This window comes from Protopterus annectens, chromosome 7.part0, assembly GCF_019279795.1.
Source record: "Protopterus annectens isolate FY-2018-M chromosome 7.part0, PAN1.0, whole genome shotgun sequence".
NCBI classification, from domain to species: Eukaryota; Metazoa; Chordata; order Ceratodontiformes; family Protopteridae; genus Protopterus; species Protopterus annectens.
Window position 1 is genome coordinate 796,943,604 of NC_056739.1, and position 16,261 is coordinate 796,959,864.

At 39.8% G+C, this 16,261-nt stretch overlaps 1 protein-coding gene across 1 annotated transcript in view; it reads left to right on the top strand.

The window, feature by feature from the left end:
- Window positions 1-16,261, top strand: part of DNAH2 (dynein axonemal heavy chain 2) — a 6,636,854-nt gene that overhangs the window by 6,451,060 nt on the left and 169,533 nt on the right. The window lies entirely within an intron of this gene.

The window sequence follows — 16,261 nt, forward strand, 5'->3', positions numbered from 1 at the left end:
TGCTGTTTTGATCGATATGGCGGCACCATTGACTTTAAGACATGATACTATACTAGCAGTACCTCATGCGGTGCAAGCACTACTCTTAAAAACAAAAACCTAGTATCTTTCTAATGCTCGCCTCACTAAATATGAGTTAAGTTTATTAAGTAATCCTGCTGTGCAAATTACACGTTGCCCACCACTAAACCCTGCTTCATTGATTCCAACTAGTGATGAGGGCGAACCACATGACTGTGTGCTTGTTAACACTGTTCTTTCTCCCAGGTTAGATTTGCAAGATGTTCCTTTGCTTAATCCTGACTTTTCTTTTCGTGGATGGATTCTGCTTACAAAATAATTCTGGTAAACTCCAGACTGCATAGTCAGTCTGCTCGCCATCTGAGGTCTTACAAACTGGACAATTACCACCTGGCACCTTTGCACAAGCCTCATAATTAGTGGTGCTTTTGCATGCATGTAAAATGGCCAAAGACAGATCTGTTACTATCTATACTGATTCACGTTATGCCCATGGTGTTGTTCATGATTTTAATACCTTATGGAAGGAAAGAGGGTTTTTGACATCCTCTGGGGCACCTATTAAAATTACCTGTACATTGATCACCTACTACAGGATTTGTTACTACCTTCTGAAATTGCTGTTAAGTGTGCAGCTTACCAGTCCAATGACTCCCTAGTAGCTAAGGGAAATAATTTGGCTGACTGGGCTGCCAAACAGGCTGCTCTTTCACAGACTGTTCAGGGACAATTTCTGCAGCTTATTTTACAAACAGTTACTTTTGATACTACTGTTTTAAAAACTTTACAAAATGAAGCATCGGAATCAGAAAAAAAAGCATGACTGGCTCAAAGCTGTTTCAAATGCTCTGATTCAATTTGGCAGCATCCTGATGGCAGATTAATTTGCCCTATATCTATGTTAAATTCTCTTATAAAAGCATATCACTTGCCAGCTCATGTAGGGGTACAAGTATTAATCAAACAAATCCAAAAGGATTGGTTTGCGCCAGGACTTTCTGCTTTTGTGCAACATTTTTTGAGCACGTGCTCCATTTCTTTACAGCATAATATTTCAAAAGGCACTATGGCTCCCGCTCAACCAGTGCCAAAACCAATGGGACCATTTTGTGCCTTACAGTGGGACTTTATTGAACTTCCACCTTGTACTCGTTTTAAATATGTTTTGACTGTTATTGATATTTTTTTCGGGGTGGTTAGAAGCCTACCCATGTGCTAAAAATGATGCTATTTGAGTTGCAAAAAAATTGTGTTATGAACTGATACCTCATTTTGGTGTTCCCTGTCAAATATACTGTGACGGTGGAACGCATTTTACTGCTCAGTTAGTTGAATCATTGTGTACAATGTTAGGCATCACTTTGAAATTTCATTGCCCGTATAGGCCGCAGGCATCAGGTATTATTGAACGAATGAGTCAGACCTTGAAAACTAGACTTGCTAAAGTCACTTCAGAAACAGGCCTAACTTGGGTACATGCCTTACTACTAGCCTTACTTTCTATGCGAGCACAACCGCATCCTACTAAGGGTCTTTCTCCTCATGAAATTCTCATGGGTCACCCTCTGCGTATGCCCATGACACCACCATCACCCCTTTCTGAATATGATGCATTTGATAATGATATTCTTTTGTACTGCAAATCTCTTGTTTCCTTTTTACAGTTTCACCACCAAGTAGCAGCTGCTCAGCATCTTCCAGATCCTTTCCTGTCATCTGCCCTACAACCAGGCGATTGGGTATCCGTTAAGTCCTTTTCTAGAAAAACAGCGCTCCACCCGCGCTGAAAGGGGCCCTTCCTGGTTCTTCTGACAACGTCATCTGCTGTTTACCTACAAGGATCTCCTACCTGGATCCACATTTCACACGTCAAAAAAGTTGCGCCATCCAAAAACCAACAGCCTTTACCTTTCTCTACTCCAGATTCTCCTCCCATTGCTACTCGTACTCGAAGTAAAACTGTTCCAATACCTGACGATGCCTAACATCTACCCTTTTGGAAAACTTCAAACTCCTCAGACCACGCAGGTGCAACAACCATTTCCACAAAAATATTGGATGGTCATTCTTGTTGTACTGTTATCTTTAATGTGGCCATTTCTATTTCCTGCTCCATGGACGCATCAAACCAAGTGAGCTACTTGGCATCCACCCTTCAACACCTATCAAGCCATCAAATATGCTTACGCTTCTACCTTTAACGTTTCTGATTGCTGGATTTGTGCAGCTCTTCCCACTTAGCATGATGGCCTGCCAATGACAGCTAGTCCTTTACCTACTGAAGACTATTCCACCATTCTCTTTAACATTTCTGGGGGATTGTGTAAAAAGATGCATTCAAATTGAACTGTAGCTCTGAATTTGGCATATCGACAGCAAGGCATTTTATGCCTAAAACAAAAGGGAATAAAGAAAGTCGGCTCAAGTAATTGCACTATAACAATTTAGAGAGTATGTGCCATTACTAACTACACAGCCTTACAGTCAATTAATGTTACGGCACGGGATAGGTCTATTTTCTATTCAGTGTGGTGGGCCTCCGTATCTGCACCATTCAAGAATTATTCAGACTGGCAGACCTGTAATGCGACTGGAATGATGCTGGGGCCAAAAGAGGTATGGATCTTTCAAAATAGCCCTACAATGACAAATTATTCACAACTCTCACGACTTAAGTTAGATTTATATGATGTATCCTCCCAAATAGTGTTCAATAATAATGTTACTACAAACTGCTCTTGGAAGAAGGATTGTACTTTATATGCGGTAGAAAAGCCAATAAATGGCTTCCGGAAACTGGTCTGGTAGCTGTTTCTTAGGTTATTTAGTCCCAGCTATCCGAAATGTATCTGCTTTACCTCAAGGAAAAATTCGGAACGTTCGAGAGGTTAAAAAGTCTGCCAATCCGGTAGGCCAAGTTGACGCTTCTTGGATTTATCATCATGACTTGACTCATGCTGGCACTAAAGGACTATCCCATATGGACTTGGGTGATGACGTCATATCGTGGGCTGGAATAATTCCAGCATATGGAGCAGTAAAATCAATTTGGGAACTGAGAAAGCTGTCCAAGCTGCTTGAAATACTAAGCAATGCCACATTCTCTGCTTTGAACTAGTGACTGATGAACTGACTGCTATGAGAGCTGTAGTCCTCCAAAACCATATGGCTCTCGACTTCACCCTAGCGGCGAATGGTGAAACATGCACTTTAATCCAGGAGGAGTGCTGTACGTTTATTCCTGACAATCAGTATGAAATTGAAAGTCATCTTGAACTCATTCAGAGAGTCTACGAACTCTCTAAGGCCAAGGAGGCCGATAACTCAACATGGGCATGGTTAACCAACCTGTTTTCAGGTTGAGGAGGTGGACTATTGAAGTTAATTTTATTAATCGCAGTATTAGCTATTATTGCCTTTCTTGTTGTGTTTTTAATCAAAGCATTGATTTTAAAATTAATGCCTTTCAAAAGTACTAAAAAGGTGCCAAAGTTTTATATGCCTGCAGCTATAAATATAGATGATGAAATAAAAATGTGTGACAATGTTGAAGGAACCAGCCACATAGTCATGTTAGACTTAGGGCAAATGTATGATAGATTAAATAGTGATGCTTACACAGCATCAAATGGGGGATTACAGAATATGAATGGCCAAAGCATGTGTTTAAGGAAATTGAGTACGTGACAATCTGCTTTCATTAAGATGGACTTTGTACTGTGAACTCTGAGTAAACTGTGAATAGTGGAAAAGGACTTAAAAACAAGAGCCTGCTTGAAAGCAGGAAATGTGCCTTATATGGAAGTGTATCCAATTTTCTTTTTCTGCCTAGCGATGTAGTAATGTGAACTGCTTTAAGCCTACTGGTAAACCACTGATTGGTTAATTGTCTTTTGTACTGATCTAATTGGTCCAGTTTATATTTTTGTATTGTCAGCAGTATTACCAGTATATAAGCTTATGCATTCCTTTGTTCTGGAAGTCTCCTTGGTACTTTCCATGAGGCTCCCACACGTGTGTAATAAATACCACTGAAAGAGAGGAAAATCTGTCTTGTCTTCATTTAAGGTAAAAACTAACACAACAATACCATAATTACTTTAATTTAGACAAATAAGAAATGTTCCTATCAAGCAATATGATAACTTTATACTAATCAGTCCTCTTAGTTCTATCTATAATGGCTCACATAACCTCTCATCACACAGAACTACACACCATGCAATCAACGCTTACTACCCCCTAACCAAACCCATTACAACAAAAACATACACATTTCATAATAACACCAATTATCAATCCCACAAACATAAACCATGTATTACATGCTCTACTCCAACATCAGTCTTATCCTAATGTTACACAGAAATACTGTAAGTTTGTATCCAAATACTTAATGTATTGTTCACATTGCATCACATCTCATACCTAGTGGTGATATTCAGCCAAACCCCAGACCCCAAACTAATCCAATGCATCTAGATCTCCACACCCCAACCCAGCCCCAGCAGCTATTAATTCTCCCCCAGAAAAGGAACTGACTTACTGTTACTTAATAATAAATCTCAGGAACATCATGAACAAAATACAAGAATTGCATGCCACCCTTGCTCTATATATTCCAGATATAGTTCTAATAACTGAAACCTGGCTAAAGCCAGATATCTCTAACGATGTGGTACTTCCCCCAAGATAAAATATACATAGGCTTAATAGACAACAGAAAAGAGGAAGTGGTATAGCCTTTGTATACAAAAACAAGATAGACAGCAGGAAAGAGGAAGTGGTATAGCCTTTCTGTACAAAAACAATACCAATCCCAAGTTATTCTGGAAAATAATTTCGTCTCTTCTCAACCCCGGTAAAACAGTAAACCCTAGCCCCAACCCAGATGCAACCAATCTGGACTTGGCAACCCAATTTAACTCCTTTTTCATTGACTCCATCAGCAAACTAGCATCATCCTCACCGACAATTCGCTAGCCTCTCATAACCCTCACCCACCCCTGTCTCCCCTGACTTACCCCTGTCCTCAACCACCACCTTTCTCCTTCAAACCCATCTCTACATCTAATGTAAAAAAACTTCTCCTAAAATTAAAGCCTGATTCCAGTGTCCCTGACGAAATCCCCTTCTACTTCCTAAAAGTAGCTGCAGAAGAAATAGCCTTCCCTGTCAGTATACTAATTAATCGGCCCATCATAGAATGCCAGGTCCCCCAAATCTGGAAGAAAGCCTTTATCATTCCCCTCCACAAAGGTGGCAGTAATAATAGCATTACTAACTTCTGCCCCATAGCCATTCTATCCCCTATTTCTAAGCTTCTCGAAAAGTGTGTACACCAACAACTCTTACCCTATTTCATTAATAATCACCTTCTTACCCCCACACAACATGGCTTTAGACCAGGTCATAGTACCCCACTGCCCTTCTTCCTTTTTAGAAACAATCAACAAAGCCATTGATTCTGGTCACTTCATATCCGCTCTTCTCCTCGACCTCTCTAAGTCATTTGACACCATTTCTCACAACCTGCTTCTAACCAAACTCTCTAAACTTAACATATCCCCTTCCTCTACCCAGTGGTTCTCAAGCTATCTCACAAACAGGTAACAGGTAGTAAAATGGAAAAAAGCTACCTCACCCTTCCTTAATATATCCACAGGCGTTCCCCAAGGTTCCATTCTAGGCCCCCTACTATTTAACAAATTTTTTAAACGATTTTTACCAAGCCATCCCGAACTCCAGCCTTGTTCAATATGCAGACGATTGCACTATAATTTGTTCCTCCCCTTCCATCACAACTCTTGACAATCTTACACAAGCTGCATTCTCTGTGCAGTGGATGCTAGACAACCATCTGGCCCTTAATGCAACCAAAACAAAACTTATGCTTCTCAATGCCTGCAAAACCTCTTCCATAGATAAACAATCCTTCATAATCACCAGCAAAAATAAAACTCCCCTAGAAGTGGTCTCTGAAGCAAAATTACTAGGAGTAACCATTGATGATCAATTAAAATTTGACAAGCATCTACATGTAAATATCAAAAAAACTCTCTATGCTTTACCGTCATAGTCACTTTTTCTCTCACTCCACCAGGATTACACTAGACAATACATACCTTATCCCTTCCCTATTATATGGTGCAACTATCCTCAGCAACCTACAATTTTCCTTCAAACAAATCGCTCATGTTGTTATAAAAAAATATCCATGTTTTCTGCAAGTCACAGAGCCTTTTTCCTCCACTGCAATTCCCTCCACCAATTAGGATGGCTAGAGTTACCTAACTTACTAACTTATACCGAACTCATTCATATCCCATCTCTCTGCCCCTCACTAGCAAACACCTTTGAAATGCACAAACCAGACCAACTCCTGAGATCCAGTTCCCAAAACCTTATTAAACTACACAAATCCAGACGTCCAGCTGGGAATCACCTGATGTCCTTCTCTCTAGTTCACCTTTGGAACTCTCTCCCTTCTCCTATCCACACCACTAGTAGTCTCTCCTTGTTTAAAACCTCACTGCACTCACACCTTACTTCACAATGGAAATGCTCATGCTCCCATCCTACCTAATTCTAATTACACTTTCGTGTCAGATTTTCTTACCCACTTACCTACCACTGCCTCCTATAGTTCTCCATCACTAGTGATGTATATGACCAATGACTAAATGTACCTGATGTAATTCAGGAAAAAAAAAACGTTTTATTTTCTTTTTCTACGTACTTAATCTATGCAATTTTTGTAATTCAACATTTCTTTGATTTGTTCTTTACTTACACTGCAATGTTTATGATCTGTACTTTTCTAACACTGAAATGTTTAACTAAAATGTATACCACATATTTGTACTTTCTGTATTATGTATTTATATTTTTCTGGAGCTTTTCTCCCCAGGACTCCATTGAAAACAGGCTCTTGTGGCCCAATGGACTATCTTGGAAAACAAACGTCAAATACATAAATAAATAAAACCTCAATTTAGAAACTGTAGACCAAACCATTTCAAACTTTAACAACACCAGAATACTGTTTACTAAACTAAAAATGAACTCAAGGAAACATCTGAATATGGTTGGAGCCTATATCCCAGCTGGTAACAAATCTGACTACTCTAGGACACATCTTAAAATGGACAGCAACATCCCTCCCTCAGGAAAAAATTTTAATGTTTAATTTAATGTGGACTGGCTCTACTATAGCTCTCAAATCCCTCTGACCATATTAACCTATGTGGTTTCTCACAAACAGTCCAAACTAGTGCTAGAGTAGACAAAACATAAAAAAAAACAAAAAAAAAACCCACTTAATCCTGGACTGGATTCTTACAAGCTGACCAAATCTGTCCTTGCCATCTGACTGTCTCCCAGACAACCTCAGTGACCATATTCCAAACTGTATTCTCTGACATTGAATAAATCCACAAAAACTCATCACCTACCACCAAATCCGCAACAATTAAAAATTTACCCCCCAAGACTTCATAACTAATTAAAAAAATGCAACTGGGCACCGCTCAAATATCTCCCATTAGATACTGCAGTGGAATACTTTAACTCGACCGTTCTCAACATCCTAAATATCATGGCTCCTCCTAAAACAATAAGGATAAAATCTAATTATCTCCCCTGGCTAAACCAAAGAAACAAGATCTTTGCTAAAAACTAGAAATAAGGCCTGGGAAAAAAATGGCTCAATAACAAAACTGCAACAAATGAACAAACATATCTAGATCTAAGAAATAAAGCTAAAAAACATATTAGACAGGACAAAATAAATCTCTACAGCAGTATCCAATCAAAAAATCAAACCCACAAAAGTTCTGGGCTTGATCAAAAAAAAAATCCTACATCCAGGGCAAACTAGTACTCTCCCTTCCCTCACAATTTAACAAGATATTTCACAAAATCTGTACTAGCTCTCACAAACAATAATTGCTCTTCCCCTCCCCAGGCTCACACAGCACCCACTCCAGATCCCAATAACTTCTCTCTCTAACCTTCTCCCAATAAACAATGTAATAAAATCCCTCACAAGACTTAAACCTACAACACTCGCTGCCAATAATCTGCTTGCAGAATATCTAAAAAAAATCACTGCAGTAGCAATCTCCTATTCATTATCTATATTAATAAATCAATCCATCTCAGAAGTCCCTGAAATTTGGAAAGTATCATATATCATACCTTTACATAAAGGTGGAAACTCAACAGAATTAGATCTACTATCACCACCATTATCAAAAATTCTTGAGAGGTGCATCCATTCACAAATCCCAAACTATATAGTAACCAATAATCTTTTATCTAAAACTCACCATGGTTTCTGACCTAACCATAATACCACAACTGCCCTTGTTAACTTTACTAAAATTTTTAACCACCAGCGCAACGATGGCAATATAGTTTCCTCTATCTTTCTTGATATTTTTAAAGCTTTTGCTACTGTCTCTCATTCTAAACTCTTAAAGACACTCTCTAATTTTAAACTTAGCCATTCTGCACTTGCATTGTTCCAGCAATATCTAGCAGGATGCCAGCAAGCTGCAAAATGGCAACAAAATATCTCTTCCCTACTGCCTGTAACCTTGGGAGTACCACAGGGATCTGTTCTTGGACCTCCTCTTTTTACTACCTTTACAAACAATCTTTACACTGCCACTTCTTTTGCCTCTGTAGTACAATATGCAGATGATTCCACCCTGAATTTTGCTGCCCCAACCCTACAAAGACTCCAAAAAATCACCCAACAGTCCTTCATTGCAGGTGAATCTTGGTTAAATAATGCACAACTTAAATAATAATCTCCAACTAGAGCCACAGACTGTCGCCCACCATTTAGCATATCACCATTAAACAATACAACTATATCTCCAGTATCCCACAGAAAATTACTTGGAGTGGTCATTGACTATAATATGAAGTTTAACATACACATATCACAGACAATAAAAAAGTCCACAAAAAACTAGGAACCCTGTACAGAAATAGACACTTTCTAAACAAATTTTCAAAGGTCTCTATTGCGAGAACCCACCTTATCTCTACACTACTGTATGCCTCACAGATCCTCACAAACCCTAAGAAATCTGACCTAGCATAACTTCAAACTTGCTATAATAAAATTGCAAAGTTTGCCACTGAATCTAATTACAGATCTCATCACTGCTTTGCTTTAAAACAACTATCTTGGGTCAAATTACCTAATCTACTAATTTATAATCAACTCACCTTCGCCCATCGAATACTAACTCAACCAGAAAAAACACCAGTACTTCAAAATCTACTAATGCGTTACTCCAATTAAGGGGTAATGAGTTCCAATAACAAATCTTTCTTAAAAACTGTATATCCAAATCTAACAATGTAGCTGGAGTTTCCCTTGACTCCAACTGCATAGCCAAAACTTGGAATTCCTTGCCACTAAATATCAGAACTACTAATGTTTTCAATTTTAAGAATCTACTCAAATCATACCTGCATAAATCATGGACCTGCTCATGGACAAACCCTGGTTAGCAAAAAGATGTGTTAAGGCAGATATAGGAATACAACCTATTGGTTTTGCACTCAAAAATATGCCTTACTAAGTATATGTTTATCTTAACTTGTTCATTTATACCTTCAATCATAGTACTATTAATCTATGTATCCTGCTGTTATCATATAAAATATGCCAATGAAATGTGTAAACATATATTTACATTTAGTATTTGCTTTTGTATTTATATTTGTTTTTGTTTCTTACTGTTTTTAATCTGTAAATGTCGAGCTTTTGTCCCCGGGCCTCTGCTGAAAAAGGACATTTTGTTCTGTCAGACTTTCCCGGTAAACAAGTGTAAAAATAAATGAATACAGCCTTTTTATACATAAAACTATTAAGCATGTCTTCACTTTAAAGGAAGTTAGACCTTTGAAACATGAAGTAACATAAACAGGTCAATGCACATAGCAGTAAGAAATACACAAAACAAGTAATGAGCATTTGAAAAAGAAAGAACAAAGAACATTTGAGGAACAGATGATAAAAAGAGATAAGGTAATAAAATGAGATCAAGTTGGACAAAATTTTGGTTTATTGAACTCTAATCAGCTTGCATATACAGGTCTAATGTTAGAGTTGAAGGAAGATATGGGAAGACTACATTGTAAATTTTTTAAACCATAAACAGATTTTATAATTCAGGCTGGAGCAGAAATTGCAGAGCATAAAAGAGCAATAAGTATACCACAGAAGGCAATATTAGATTTGAGAAGATGTTACAGTATAAATTTAAACAAAGAATGCAGTGAATGATTAAATAAAAGTACTGCAGATGACTAGTGAGAGAAATAAATCTTATCCCCAAATATGTAAACAAATCGATAAAACTTTGAATTTTTGCATTAAAATATTATTTTTATATCCGTATAAGTCTTGAAAAAAATGTTCCCAGTGACAAGAGTCATATTTTGGAGATGGAATGGTTCAGAAAGAGGTTCTTGGGAGCATATATTTTGCAAATGTACAGAGCTGATTCAGTAAAACATGAATCAAGTAATATGCTGGCTCTTATACTTGGAAGATTATTTAACTTCATTATAGAGATGTTCTTGTTGAGTTTGTATAAAATAACATTGAGTAAAGAGATGAAACTGTTTTTGTCTTTAGTGGTAATAGTGGCTGAGAAAGCTATATTTAGAAAATGGAAAAACAAAAATAAACCACCAATAAGAGAGTTAAAACAATATTAGAGTGATTAAAAGTTTAGAATTGAGGACTACTATAGATCAGAAGCAGAACTACTTCCTAGTCAAAAGAATGGTTGTATGGAAAGAAGGCATTGACACAGAACGAAGCACCTAAGATTTAGTAAACCTGACTATAATACACGTTATTTAGCTACAAGTTCAATAGTTAGGATTTACAGTATTGTGGTGATAAAATAATGTGGTCAATACTTAATTCCTTCTCTCAAACTATATTTTATTAAGCAGTTAATTTATATGTTTAACTGTTTTTGTTTAATAAACGTTAAATCAGTCTGAAGATGAAGGCTAATTTGAATAGTTGTGATACATAGATATGGCAAGTTATTAAAAGTTAAATATAAACGCGGACTGTCTGACATGAAGCTGCTTTATGAGTATTGTATAAATATAAAATTGTTGTAGCAGCAGTTTGTTTTGAAATAACAAGTGTACCTAGCATGGAGATAGCACAGTATGTAAAAATGAAAATGTTAAAAATAAAATTTTCCTCTTTGGGAAAACATAAATTAATTTATGGTGAGTAACTTAGTAACTTGCCGGCTGTTCTTTAGTTACAAAAAAATTAGTTTATTTATTTAGTTATTTGTCTTTGTTTACTGGGAAAGTCTGACTGGGTAATACCCATTTTCAGCAGAGGCCCAGGGAGAAAAGCTCCATTTGCTTACATTGCATTACACTAAGTTCCAGTTAAACGCAGAGTAGGTACATTTCTATTTACATTTATACGCAAACAGTGGTTACATTTATGCATTCTAAGATTTTACCGAGGTGGAAGTTACTAAAGAGAACGCCCACATGCAACTTAGTGGATTGTACAGGCAGCAGTTATGTATAAAAATTGTTTAGTCATTTCATTTAAATGTTATTTAGCAGTATCGCTGGTGCAGAGACAAGGCTGGTATTTGGCCAGGGAATACAGTATTTACAAGTGAATTTGTATGCTTTTCTAAATCGTGTTTGTTTTTTTTTTTTGTTTTTTTTATTCAAGAATGCTCTTCTCAACACCCACATTGTGTCCAGAATTACCACCTCCTATAGTTCATAAGTGGTTACCACTGTTAGTAGCATATTTAAGTATGTTTGGAAATTCTTTGTATTATTCCACATAATCCATCTACTACTGGAACTATCTAGGTGTCCACATTATTCTGGTTTTTGCTTAGTTGTCATGTTTTATAACACTGATGTTCTTCGTGTTTCACTGTTGCATTCATCACACTTGGGTTATCTGCCTGCAGGTAGCCCTCATTCAGCCCGAATACCAGAGACTTAGTATTTCTGCGTTGGTTGCTGTCATTCCAGGATTGACGTCAGGTCATCAGGGGGTATAAAAACAGGCAGCTGACGCCATTACATCAGTCTTTCTTGCCGAGGAGCCCGAAGCAGAAGCAGTTTGCATGAGTGCGGTCGGCCGCTACCTGAGTTTTTGTTTCCAAATTGAATCATCTTGAAGTCTTTTAAAGCTAAATACCCCATTGGAGATCCTTTTTCTTGCTCTAACCGATGTCAGAAAAAGTTAACAATTGTCTTGCCTGTGGAAAGCAAATACCACACTGAAATTTCCATTCTTACTGCGTTACCTGTTTAGGCTCAGACCATGATGTACCTCGCTGTTGGCTTTGTGCCTTGTTCAATACCCAAACTATTAATCGCCGGGCTCTTATCATTGCTAAATGCTTTAGTTCTTGATCTTCGCATTCTGAAATGACTTTGGTAAGCCATCCAACTACCGATCTTCCGAAAAAACGTAAGGATAAAGACAGAGACAGAATGCACAGGTCCAAAACTGCAGATGACGCTTCCATTAAGCTTGTCACCAGTACTCAGTGAGATGCTTTTGCAGCCCCTGTTGCCCGCTTCAATGGATTCGCAGGCCTCTACCGAGACCCGTTCAGAGTCCGGTATGCTGCGAGACTCTTCTTTGACTATTGAACCTGTGGATGTCTACACCTTGGATGGGTCTGGAGCCGCTGAGCAGGCAACGGCTTCTGAGGAAGTTCTTTGCACTACCGATATTCGACACAAACTGACGACTTCTTTCACATCTTCAGTTCTGTCTAAACTATCAAGTTTTTAAGGCCTAAAGTACGAGCTATGCCTAAAAAAATGATAACCCAAACTCAAGCACCTGCTTCCTTGCCACAACATGAAATGCTTAAAATGGCAGAAGACCTTATTATGTTAATTAGGGGAAGCCAGCCTTCCCCTGCTAAGAGAAAAAGAGACCTGTCCCCAGCAGCTTTAACAGACCACGAGTCCGACAACTCTGAGGTATCTGATTATGAAGGCATGCCTTTATCTGTACTGAGAAGGCATGCTTGGCTTAAGGAGCAGACCTTGCCAGACCATGTCAAATCAAAATTACTAGATGCTCCTTTGAACAAGGACAGCCTGTTTGGCACCAAAGCAGATGAGGTTCTTAAAAAGATGGAAGAAAAAGCTAAATCTATGCAGACAGTCAGATTTCTTGCAAGTACAGCCTCCTATCCAGCTCCCTCAAGGCCTTCTCAAACTAGACCTAGGGGAAACAGACCCTCCAGACTACAGTCTCAGAGTATGCATAGATCTAAGCAATGGAGTGCCTCCACTTCAAAAGCAGGAAGTGCTAAGCCACCCCCTTACGGAAAGAATTCACTATGACTTCTCAACTACACTTCCCATGTCTGCCCAATTGCTCATGCCCCTAGGAGGAAAATTTGCCCATCATGCAAAAAACTGGACTTCCATCACCAAAGACTATGGGTCCTCAACATTGTATCCAAGGGGTACAAATTTTACTTTCACTCACTGCCAACCCCAAAAAGGTTTGCAGACCTTCTCCCAAACCAGTGGGCAGAGGCACAAAACCAAGTTCAACTCCTGCTCTCCATGAGGGCAATTCATCCTGTTCCTGCAGAACAGAAATGTCAGGGGTTCTATTCCAGACTTTTCCTGGTACCTAGAAAAGAGGGTGCTTGGCACCCAGTCTTAGAGCTTTCCATTCTAAACACTTTCCTGGTGGTACCAAAATTCAAAATGCTCACCCTTCAGCAGCTTCTTCCTATGCTGACCAAAGATGCCTGGTTAGCCACCCTAGACCTAAAGGAAGAGTATCTGCACATCCCTATCATAGACTTGTGCAGGAAATACATATGCATCAGGGCAGGATCTATGCATTATCAGTTCTCTGCACTTCCCTTTGGCTTATCCACTGCTCCCCATAGTATTCACAAAATGCCTGGCTGCAGCCATTGCCTATTGCAGACAAAGAAAAATTCAAATTTACCCGTACTTGGACGACTGTCTGATTCAGGCAGACACTCAGGAATTGCTGTTGCAGCACCTGACATTTGTAAAAAAAACTTTCTAACCTCCCTGGGGTACACTATCAACAAAAAGAAATCAAAACTAGTCCCCAGTCAAAAGAATGTATTCCTGGGAGCAAGCTTGGACACAGCATCACAGAAGGCATTCCTTACTCCAGAAAAACAAGCCTACCTGACAGGCTACTTCATTCAAATAACCACCAGAATGCAGCTATCCACAAGGAAAATTCTGCAGACCCTAGGGTTCATGGCCTCTTGCATCTTACTAATTCCATATGCCAGACTGCATATGAGGAAACTTCAATGGTACTTAAAGTGTTTGGTGCCAACATTCTCAGGACCTGGAAACAGTCATTCCTATCATACCTTGTCTAAGAATAGAGTTTTGTTGGTGGGCAGAAATATGCAACCACAACAAGGGACTTCCCTTTATTCAAACCCACACCACCCAGACCCTAACCACAAATGCATCCGACTATGCCTTGGGGGCACACCTGGATGACAAGTGCATTCAGAGCCAGTAGAGCCCAAGTCAAATTCATCTGCACATCAACCAAAAAGAGATGCTAGCTGTTCAGCATGCGCTAACAGCTTTCAGATCCCTACTCTCACCAGGACCCCTGCTAATAAAAACAGAAAACACCACAGTTATGTGGTACATCAACAAGCAGGGGGGAACCCACTCCTACCCACTCTGCAGGCTAGCCATGGCCCTGTGGAACATGGCCTTGGACATGCAGGTCATTCTGCAAGCTCAGTTCCTGCCAGGCAAACAAAACTCACTGGCAGATGACAAGCAGAAATCTTCCAGACCCACATGAGTGGCAATTAGAGCCCAGCACCTTTAGCCTTCTGATTCAGAAATGGGGGACCCCAGAGGTGGATCTCTTTGCCTCCCCCTACAATCACCAACTCAGCAAATTCTACACCAGGACACCTCACAGCAAGGCCTGGAAAGTGGATGCTCTATCCTTTCAGCGGGTAAACCTCTCAATCTATGCATTTCCCCCTCTGCCCCTTGTCTCAGGAATATTGCTCAAGATAAGACAGGACAGACCAAGGGCAATCCTCATAGACCCGGACTGGCCATGCCAGCACTGGTACCCACTACTGCACAGCCTGGCACCTACCCCAGAGCCTGACCCTCCTCACTCAGCGGGGGGGGGGGGGGGGCAGATCTTGCATCCGCAACTGCAAACCCTGAATCTTGTAGCCTGCTTATTCCTTGAATTCTCCCCCAGTGAGCAGGTGCTGGACGTCATTCTTGAAGCAAGAAGACCCAGGAGAAGGACGCCCTATGCTGATAAGTGGAAAAGGTATTGCTTCTGGATTCAGTCTAAAGGAGAGGACACAACTCTGCCCTCCCTACTTCTAATCCTGGATTACGTAGCAGATTTACTCCATAGAGGACTATCCTTCTCCTCCATAAAGATCCATGCTTTTGCCATCTCGGCTCATTGCAACACTGAGCCACCCTTCTTCTCTCACCCTCTCATCAAATGGTTGCTGAGGGGGCAAACAACTTAAGGCTACCAAGGAGAGCACCCACCCCTGTTTGGGACCTTAACTTTGTACTGGAAAAGCTCACGCTACCCCCTTTTCAGACTGCAGCATCAGCAGAGTTAAAATTCCTCTCTTGGAAAACAGCATTGCTTCTGGCCATCACTTCAAGTAAAAGAATGTCTGAGCTACAAGCACTGATGGCTCTAGAACCCTTCATTATTTTTCATGTTGACAGGGTCTCCCTCAGGACTAATCATTCCTTTATGCCTAAAGTGGTGTCCAGTGTGGCTCTCAACCAATCTGTCCATTTACCAACCTTCTTCCCTAATCCTCAAAATAAAGGGGAAAGGCTCCTGCACTCCTTGGACGTGCACAGACAGCTCAGATTCTACCTGGATAGGGCTAAGCCCTTCAGGAATCCTGACCAGCTATTACTCAGTTTTTCACCAGGGGCAGAGGGCAAGGCCATTTCAAAACAGACCATTTCCAAATGGATTGCACACTGTATCCATTTCTGCTACAAACACCATGGGAAGCCAACCCCTCAGGGGGTCAGAACACATTCCACTAGGGCAACTTCTACCTCTACAGCATTCTTCAGGGGAGTCCCTACCAGGGACATTCTGGAGGCTGCTACAAGGAGTTCTGTACACACATTCACCAAGCAT